This window comes from Pyrgilauda ruficollis, unplaced genomic scaffold, assembly GCF_017590135.1.
Source record: "Pyrgilauda ruficollis isolate IOZ18807 unplaced genomic scaffold, ASM1759013v1 scaffold21, whole genome shotgun sequence".
Taxonomy (NCBI): Eukaryota; Metazoa; Chordata; class Aves; order Passeriformes; family Passeridae; genus Pyrgilauda; species Pyrgilauda ruficollis.
This window is the reverse complement of record NW_024520318.1, coordinates 1,263,581-1,274,026: the sequence shown is the minus strand read 5'-3', so window position 1 is coordinate 1,274,026 and position 10,446 is coordinate 1,263,581.

Genomic DNA, 10,446 nt, shown 5'->3' with positions numbered 1-10,446 from the left:
CACCCACGGCTGCTGAACTGCCCAGCAGCTGTGCACATCCAGCTGTGGGGGTTTGGGATGCCCAGCTGGATGTGTCCCCCTGTCACTCGAGCCTTTTGGCGTCCTGGGTGTGCGTGAAGTGTCACGGTGAAACGGGAACTGTGCTCAGAACTCGGTGGCTGTGGGGGCACACTGACCCCACAGCTCCTGTTCTGTGTGAAACTCAGCTGTTCTCCCTCCCCCAGCCCCTGCAGGGAGAGGCTGACAAGCTGCACACTCTCTGTACCAGGGGAAGCATTTTGTCACTCCATGCCAGGCAGCTGCTGCCACCATTCCTGCTTCCACAGCAATCCAAAGCCACTGTTCTGTTCCTTCCAGGGGAGAGCACGACCCAGCAGCCACTGCTGAGAGCTCCAGCTGGATGGAGCCCCACACGGGTGGAGTTATCCCTGCTGGAGCAGCTCGGGCTGGGGAGGGTGTTTGGGAAATAAGGATTGTCTGTGCGCTACAGAATCGTGGAGTCGTGGGGTTTGGGTTGGAAGGGACCTTAAAAATCATCTCTTTCCAGTGCCACCCCTGCCATGGCAGGGACACCTCCCACTGTCCCAGGCTGCTCCAATTCCCAGTGTCCAGCCTGGCCTTGGGCACTGCCAGGGATCCAGGGGCAGCCACAGCTGCTCTGGGCACCCTGTGCCAGGGCCTGCCCACCCTCCACAGGGAACAATTCCTGCCCAAATCCCATCCATCCCTGCCCTCCATCACTTTGAAGCCATCCTCCCCTTCCCTGTCTCTACATGCTCTTAGAAACATTTGAATTTTGGAAGCAACCAGAAGAAGACACAAGGATGTCCCTGAAGGTGATTTTAAGTCAGTGACTGAGTTCTGCTGGGGGCTGGCCCAGGTGGCCTCCCCTCCTGTGCCAGAGCATCCAGGAGGGGCTTTGGCACCCTGGCACAGACAGCAGTGTGCAAACTGTTATTATTAACAACAACACACTTCCCACCCTCTCATTGTCCTTTGAGTAAATATTTAAGCAGTGGAAACTTGGCTTGCACTTCCCCAGACTGGCAATCTGCTGGAAACTGAGATCCTGCCTGGATCCCCTTACAAAATCCCTGTGAACACTCAGAACATCTTTTTCACCACTCCTCTGCTTTATGTACACACTTTAATTATTATGCAGATTCTCCTTTAGGAAATATTTGGATTTGGAAGTGTTTGGCCATGTGGTAATCTTTAGGAAGAAGGTAAACATATTCTTTGTTAAAGAAAATGTAAATAAAGAATCGCCCCAAAATATCTCAGAGAGGTTAAATGCAGGACAATGGGAACCACATGGAAATGTTCCTGCTGTCCCTGGCAGGAAACCCAGGGATGTTCCCAGCGACTCTGGTGGCTGCAGCAGGAATTCTGCTGGGGTGAAGTCCTGACCCTGTAAGAAAAGGGAAACAATGGGGCAAGGAATTAACTGGGTTTGATGGATTTGAAACCACAGAATCCCAGACTGGTTTGGAAAGGATTTTAGTGTTCATCCCACCCCACCCCATCCATAGGGATGATCCCACTGTCCCAGGCTGCTCCAAGCCCTGCCCAGCCTGGCCTTGGGCACTGCCAGGGATCCAGGGGCAGCCCCAGCTGCTCTGGGCACCTGTGCCAGGGCCTGCCCACCCTCCCAGCCAGGAATTCCTTCCCAATATCCCATCCTACCCTTTGTCATCCCATACCTGGTTTAGATTATCCCAATTAGTCGGAGCCATTCATTTACAGAGATACCAGGGCTGCAACATCCATCCTCCCTCTGCACAGGGATGTGAGCTCATCCACGGGGCTCCTGCTCGGTTTTTAGCTGCTTTTCCTCCTTGTGCAATCCCTGCAGTGGGATTTGGGTTATTCCCACACGGCTGGAACTGCAGGAGAGCATTTCCTGGTGCATCTGATGGTTTCAGGCCGTTCCTGAGCTGCTGGAAGCAGTGGCAGCTCTGTCCTCCACCCCCTGCAGCAGCACAAGAGGGGACAGACCCTGGCTGGGTTTTGTCCCTGTTCCCTGCAGCTGACAAAGAGCTTTGCAACGTTAAGAAGATGACAATTTTTACATGTGTAATCAGTTTAATTACACAAGCTGTTTACAATACTTTCCTACCCAGGTAGAGGATTCTGTATGAATTTCAAAACTAATTTGGCCACATTAATACTGCTAAAGGAAACAGGAACATTTGCAATTCATGCATTATTTTACATTCAGATGTAATTAATTTGGATTAATTTCTAATGAACTCGTTTTGCTGGAAATCAAGAACTTCTTTTCCTGGGCTGTGGATTTTCCCCCTGAGCTCTTTGGCAGAAATCTGCCCCGAGCTGTGTCTGTGGAACAATGGAGAGGCAGATTTACAGGGTGCCAGCTCTGCTCTGGGCCTGCAGGAAGAGGAATTAAGATGAATTAAGCCTTCTCTAGAAATGGAACATATATATTCAATTTTATTAGCCAAGATATGCCCGGGCCAGGCTGAGTTCTGGGTGAAGCACTCCTGTGAGTAATTTATCTCCAGGGCTCTTAAATGTAAGGATTTATTTAAATTTTGTTTCAAGTTGTGCATGAGTTCTTTAAGTGTCCTGCTTAGTTTTCAGGAAAATAAAAACAAACACTGAGCAGGATTTGGGTTTGTTTTTACCTATTTCCTGTGTGCTTGTACAATCATGGGTCACTCACGTGGGGAAATCTCTGGGGGTTCACTGGATTCTTGTCAAGGAGGAAGAGGGGAGTTTGGTCTTGTCTAAGTTCAGGAACTTGGAGAGAGGTGTGGATTAATGCTGGGGGCTCAAGTAGCCAGGAGAATAACTGGAGCAGAAAGAAGAACTTTTGTTTTGCCATTTGCAATTAAAATTCAGAGAATCACAGAATGGTTTGGGTTGGAAGGACCTTAAAGCCCATCCCATTCCCCTCCCTGCCAGGGACAGGGACACCTTCCACTATCCCAGGGTGCTCCAACCTGGTCCTGAAAAATGCTCAGACTTTTGTATTTTATCACCTATAAAATGGGCATAGTCACTACTTCAATATGGAACTGAAATTGCAAAAATTTAAAGAAAACCATAAGAATTCTGCAAGTTGTTCTTGAGGCTGCACTGGGTCCCTCTGTGGGCAGCACCCCCCTGGCCCTGTGGTCTGAGGAGGAGGATGCAAGGATGGCCTTCAGCCAGCCCTTCCAGGGGAGGAGCTGCAGAATGTAAGTGAAAACAAAACAAAACAAAACAAAAAAATCAGATTTGGGCACAGAAGGAATGCATTGCCCACAAATTGCATTTTTCCTGATTTCTGTACAGCTCTCCAACTGGCACAGCCTTGTTTAGCTTCAAAGATCTAAGAAAATTACAGCCCAAGGCTCTTGGATGGTGGCTGAGCGTGGCTCTTATCGCTGAACTCCTGGGGATTAATTTAAGGCCAAAAGTCCATCCCAGCCCTCCTACTCTGAGATTCCCAACGCTCGCCCTGGGACACCCAGGAAGGCAGAAAATGTGGGCAGTCTTGAGAGCAGTCTCACATGAAAAAGGTGTGAAATTGCCAAAAGCAGCTGCAGTTCCTGCAGAGGAGCATCCTGGAGCAGCCCTGGCAGTGCCAAGGCCAGGCTGGACCCTGGGGCTGGCAGCCCCTGGGCAGTGGGAGGTGGCCCTGCCAGGGCAGGGGTGGAAGGAGATGATTTTTAAGTCTCTCCCAACCCAAACTGCTCTGGGATTCTGAGTTCCTTGGAAATAAATAACCTGAGAACACTTCCTGGGAGCAGACTGCTGTTGGTCCTTGAATGACAAGGCTGAGGAAAGAGCCAAAGGAGTGAATTCCACCAGATTTGGGGTGCTGGGGGTGCTGTGCATGGCTCCAGCCCAGCCAGGAGCTCTGCTGCAGGTGGGGAGGGAACAAGGGAGGCTCCCTGTGTGACAGAGTGGCCAAGGCAGCAGGAAGCCATCCCTGCAGGCAGGGAAAAACCAGGATGGGCCGTGGATGGGGACAGGGACAGGGAATGTGGGGATGGGGAGGGGCACAGGAGTTTGCTGGGAGCCATGGACAAAACCAGGAGCATTTCCAGGTCCCTGGATGCCCTCCCAGCTGGGCACGATGCTCTGGTTGTAACAAACAGTCTCAGGCTGTGTCAAGTGTGAATTCTGTGAATTCTGTGAATTCTGTAATCCCTGATGGATTCATGGAATGCTTTGCTCACTCACCAATTTTTTTCCTGGATGAAACAACCCAAGGGAGCCCGGGCAGTCTGTGCCACAGAGGCTGGCAGTGCTGGCCCTGCCAGAGCCTGGAAACTGAGCAGGTAAAGGTGGGAAGGGATGGCCCCAGTTTGGCCCTTGGAATGTCACTGTCTCGTGCACTTTTGTGTCCCACAGAAGGACCAGAATCACGGAGTGCAAGCAGGAAATTCAATTTCTCTGCCATCCATTAATCCATCATCCATGAATGGCCAGTGTGTCCAACATTCCCAGGGACAGGGAAAACAAAACTCCTTCAGGGGAGCTGGGGGGTTCCTGAAGGATCACAGCCAGATGAATGGCATGGAGATCATCCTCCTCCTCCTCAGCAAATGTCCTCCTGGCCTTGCACCTGCTGCCAGCAAGGCAATTCCAGGAGTGAGGGTGATGGAAACCTTGCTGGAAAAGGGATGTGCAGTGATGGAAAGGAAGACAGAAGATTTCAAGCTGCAAATCATTCTTTTTCCCTCCACCAGGATTTGTCCAGAGAGGCACAGGAACTGCCAGCCTCACCCTGGCTACAGCAAACTGTGAGCATTTAAACACAATTAATGCAAAATACCATTTAATTCTAACTGCATTCCCTCATTTGCAGCACATGGATAATATTCCAGTGGGGTGTGACTCCATGGAAAGTTTCGTGAGCAGCACTCACTGAGCTGGAGCTCTGTGTAAGTGGAACTTCACAAAGGATAATTTTTATTTTTGACATCAATTTTAAATGAAATTCAAACCTAAGTAACAACTTATGTTCCCAGCTCTCAGCAGAGCCCTTGGGTCCCCAAAATAAACTGTTGGTTTAACATTTATTTGTGTACAAACCCACACACATTTGTTTGCAGAGATCAAAGCGGGTTTCCAGTTTGCAGACGGAGCCGTGGCCGTAGCAGAGCTGTGGAAACCCTCCCCGGGTGTTTGAGCAGTGTGTGTTTAAACACAGCTCTGCAGCCAAAAAATCACACAGAGCCCTGGGCTCCGGGGGCACCCACGAGCCTTTGTAGGCTCCGTTTGGGATTTCAGAGGGGAAAACATCCCCGGATCAGTCATTTCCCAGCGTCTTTATTTCCCCCTCAAAGCGCAGGGCAGCAAACAGCTCTGCCAAAGTGATGTGAAAAGGTTTCCAGCTGGGAGGACGTGTTGGGATCTTAAGGCTCATGCTGGAGCAGCTCCTTGCTGCTGGAGATGAATCCCAGCGTCTTCCCCTTCTTCTCCTGGAGGGGAGCAGAGCTCCAGCTGTCCAAAGGGACCTTCCACAGCGTTTTTCCCAGCCCATCCCTGGGGAACCAGCCCTGAGATCCATGGGGAAGGAAAAGTTAATGATGATTGTGCATCTAAGCCCATCAGGGCTGGAATTCAGGGATCAAGGACAGCGAGAGCCTCTGAATAGAGTCAGAGTTACCTCGTGTTCAGACACTCCCCACTGGGCAGATACTTGGAGTAGCAGATGTAAAGTTAATGGCATTTAATAAAGTATCTGCAAAGGGAAAAATACCAGTTGAGTATCAGGGAGAACAGGCTGAGTGCTCTGGCTACGTTTCCATGGCCAAGCTGGTTCCATTTCTACCACCCCTTTATCAACATTTCAGGCTTCATTATTTGGATGCTAAAAAAAAATAAAATAATTGGGCTCCAGGAAGAGCCCAACCTTCTCAAGGACGTGGTGGATTTTAGCTGATGTTGGTTTCTGCTCAGTGAAACTATTGGCAGCTGCTGTGTGTGAGGGGGTTGATCTTTAAAGCATCAATTCACGGGATGTTTGTCTTTCCCCGTGCCTGCTGTCTGCAAATCCTTTAGCAGGCAGAGATCTGGGGCAGTCCTGACCACAGCAGCATATTTTATTTGTTGAAAATCAGTTTTGTATTGTAATAAAGAATATTTGCTGTGGCAGCCTGGGGTTTTTTTCTGGAGACTGATTTATACCTGTCCAGACAGCTAAAGAAAAATGCCTTAAGACTTAACTGCACAATTCTATTATCCTAAGTATCGACTCTCAAATTCCTGTAGTGAACTGACTGTGAATTTCTGATTAAAAATGAATTCTAATTAATTTAAGGATCAGAAAGAAACAAAAGGAAAACAATGAGCTGCTACCTGACATCATGGATGGGAATGGTCTGGAGTGGGTGGAGGGCTGGGAACAGATCCTGGAATCCCAGAGTGGGTCAGAGGGACCTTAAAGCTCATCTGCCATGGGATGCCTTCCACCATCCCAGGCTGCTCCAATTCCCTTCCAGCCTGGCCTTGGACACTTCCAGGGATGGGGTGAAGCAGCTCTGGTCCGCGGTGGAGCTGAGCTGGATCCCCTGGCAGGGCCTGACAAGGCAGGAAGGGAATCCTGCAGAGAGAGCATCATGGAGAGCTCCTTCTGGAATGTCCTCCTGAAGGTATTTCTGCTGTCACAGGGTCCACCAGTCTGGAACTGGGGGTCCAGCAGCTCAGCTCTGTGATGGAGGGCAGAAATGCCAAATTGAACATCACCAGGAGGAGGTGGAGGGAGGGACAGGCACTCCTGGATGGGCTCAGGGCTAGGAGAGGGGAGAGGGAGCTGAAGGGCAGTGAAAAGGCAGGAATGAGTCAGTTTGGAAACATTCTGTGTTTATGATCTTTGGCAGGGGGTGACTTTCAGCTGCTGCTCTCTCCTCTCCCCTGCCCGGGACCCCGTTCCTGGCTGGTCCCGTGTGTCCCACTGGGCTGTTTCTATTTATAGCACTTTGGGATGGGTGAGCAGGGGCAGCTCAGCAGCCTGGGCTGGGCCAGCTCAACCCTGAGGCACAGCTCAGCTGGGACAAGCTGAACTCCCCTGAAATCAGCTGCCCGAGGAGGGGCTCCTCCTCTGGGAATCTCCTTTCCAGAGGGGAGCCCCGAAAAGTGCCCAGGGACTGAGTGTGGTGTCCCCCTCCTCCCCTCACCCTGACTTCCATGGGCTCCTTCCACCAGCTCCTCGCTCCACGCCCTGTCCAAGCTGGCCTGGAGCACCTCCAGGATGGGAATGCAGGTGACACGGGAAAAACAAGTGATGGAAATGGAAAATGGTCACTCACACAGGCAGCTTTCATTAAAAAAACAGCCCTCAACCCCTGTTTATTTAACTTTTTGTTTGCTTGGTTTTAATTCTTTAATATAAACTAGTCAGTTTTAATTATTTCAGATGCAACCAGAGCCCCTTTTTTTTCTGATTTAAACCAGTTATAAATATAATTTTCTCGTTGCAAATCCAAGGAGTCCCTAAAGCAGTTCCAGATGCCAGACATGGACATTTGTAACATTCCTACTGGAGGGAGAACTTTGGATATTCAATCCAAAGCAACAAGTTTAACAAACAAGACACTGACACATGAAGAAATGAGAAGAAGAAAGTTCAGTCTATAAAATTTCAATGAAACTTCTCCAATGGGTACAAAGAGTTTTACAAACATTGGTTTAAGCAAAGGCACGGCTCAAAAATGAAACCTGAAAAAGAGTGAGAGAACTGGACTGGGGAGAAGTGGACTAAAATGGGAGGAAGAGGCAAAGGAAGAGAATAAGCAGTAAACAAATGGGGACTTAAAAACAAAGTGCAAAATGTCAAAGGAGAAAAGCAGAAAATCAAAAGAAATGCCAAGGAAGAATAATTTCAACAAGGCAGGGATAAAAAATTGAGCTGTATGAAGAAAAGCACTAGAAATACCAGGAGTTACAATGTTCTAAAGACAACAAAACTGTGAAAACACTCAGGAGGAAAGAGAAACTATGAAAAACCTCATTTTGTATTAATTGTGTTCCCTTTCAGACACCACATTCCAACGCTGGAATAAACTGCTGTAATGAGATTATTGTTTACAGCAGGTTATTTATTCCTGTTCAGCCTGCCTGTGTTTGATCTCATTCTGTCAAACCTTGCAGTGCAGCCCTTGAGTTGCTACCTGAAAATAAAGACTTAATCACGCCAGTGGATTTGGAACAAAAATCCTCATTATGGCCCCATTTTTCCTAAAGGCTTTGTGTGATTACCCAAAGCTCAGGCTGCAGCTTTGCAGCTTCTGGCAATCTCCAGCTATTGATGGTTGGGGGCTTGGCTTGTTCCTTGACCTTGAGCAGCTCAGGTTTGGGGTGGCGATCACCCAGGATCTCCCCTTCAGAGCAATGCCAAGAAACACAAATTCAATTAAATATTAGAGCCCAAACATTTGGACAGAATAATTGTGTCTAATCCCTTAATGGTTGTTGAAAATCGCTGCCCTCGCAGCATGGCAAATCTTTGTATTTTGGGGGAAGAGAACTTTGGGAAATAGGCATGAAACCCCCCAAAGAAGCAATTAGCTAAATAATCCCAGGAATACACTGAGGAAGCAAGTGGGAAACGCTGTATGGAGATGTGGTTAGAGAGGGAAAATGATTTTATTATCATGTGTTTTAAACAAGCAGGTGCCCACATTTTTCATGCAACGGCACAATTGCGTTAGGCACTAAAATCAGATTTTAACGTACTTTTAAATGTTCTCCCTTCCCCTCCACTCCAGGGTTTGAGAGTGTGGCTTCTGTCACCATTCCCGTGGCTTCCCAAGGTTCCTTTAACCAGCCCACAATTACCAGAGCTGGCTAATAGACCATCTCCTTGATAAACTTCCTCGTTAAGGGGAGCCCAGGACAAAAAACGAGCCTGGTTCTTTAAAAGTTTATCCCTGTGGCACCATCGTGTAAGCATCCATATGGGACAGTAAAAATGGAAGACGACACATTAAATGACATTATTATAAAATGCAATACTCTTGGAATGATCCCTTATTAAATTAGGCTCTATGATCTGAGATGAATTTCCCCGATCCCTAATCCATCACCAGAGAAATATTAAAAGATAGGTCTCAACTGGCATTAGAATCGCACTCAGTCTCTACTTTCATTATTTTGAATTAGGGTGCTACTGGGGGGAAGCCTCTTAATGAGAATTAGAGTGATTCACTGGCCTCCTTTTGGATTTTGACAAGTAAAATATTAACTCTTCAGTCACAGCTGTCGGAATTAAAATACTTGGCAGCCACAGATGCACAAATTAAATTGGCCTTTATGTTTCCATATTGCTGACCTCCTTAGAGGCAAAAACATCAAACCCAACAATAACAGCAAACCCACAGCATGTCATTCCTTGGAAGAAAATATATTTATTGAAGTTTTTATATTTGTTTCACTTTTGAACACATAATTGAACAAATACGGGACGTTTCTACAAAAGGCTCTTATTTTAATTTTGCGTTCTGTAAAACTTCAGCTACAAATCAGTTCCTCTGAACCATTAATCAGGCAATAAAATAATAAATGAAGTTATTTCGGGGATTTCTTAACTGTTTAAACCAACATAAATCAGATTTACATGCAGTGCATCAGTGAAAACATCTTAATGGCTTTGACTGGCATCTCTTTGGGATTGTTTCTCTGGTTTTAATAGATTCTTTTTCTTAGAAACAATATTTGAAAATGCACAATTACTGCAAAAGAACAAGGCTTTTTATTAGCAGCGCTCCAGTTTGGAACAGCTAAACAAGCTGGAGTTTAGCAATGTCAAGAAAAGATCCTTTCTGATCTTTCCCCCTCTTTTTTGATTTACTGCTGTGGCAGTGGAATTTCAATTAATCTCAGTTAAATGTGCCTCAATTAAGTGTATTTCAATAATAATAAGAGTTTCCAAAGTGGAATTGCAGCATGGAAAAGAAAGGAAGGGCGCAGAAGTGATGCAGAGGTGTTTTTATTTTGGTTTTTTAAGCTCTCCTTAAATTCTGTGATCCATCAGACCCGCCCCAGGCGGGGTTTGTTATCCTTGCCTGTGTCTCTGGTCACCTCCAGCGCTGTCCCTGCTCCCTAACGATCCCACATTGATCCAGCTGGGATTGCTGGGAGCAGCTCCAGGGGGATGGAGATGGATGCCCTGGAGCCCCTCAGCCTTCCCACACAATCCCTGGTGAGCTCCCTGGACCTGTCCTGTGCAGGGAAAATCGGGGGCTGTGGCCGAGGCAGGCACAGGGGGGTGAATTTTGGCTCCTTGGGAGAGGTCACAGATGGAATTCCTCCACGGGATTCCTCGGAGCACGGGTTGGGAATTGCTGCAGAGTGGAGAGACTGTGACAGGATGCAGCACCTCGTGTTTGATGGGAGGAAATGGAGCTTGGATCCCTCTTGCTGCTTCCCCAGTTTTCACTCATCCATAACCAGCCAGGGGAAGGTGGTGCCTCTTCTGCTCCTGACAGG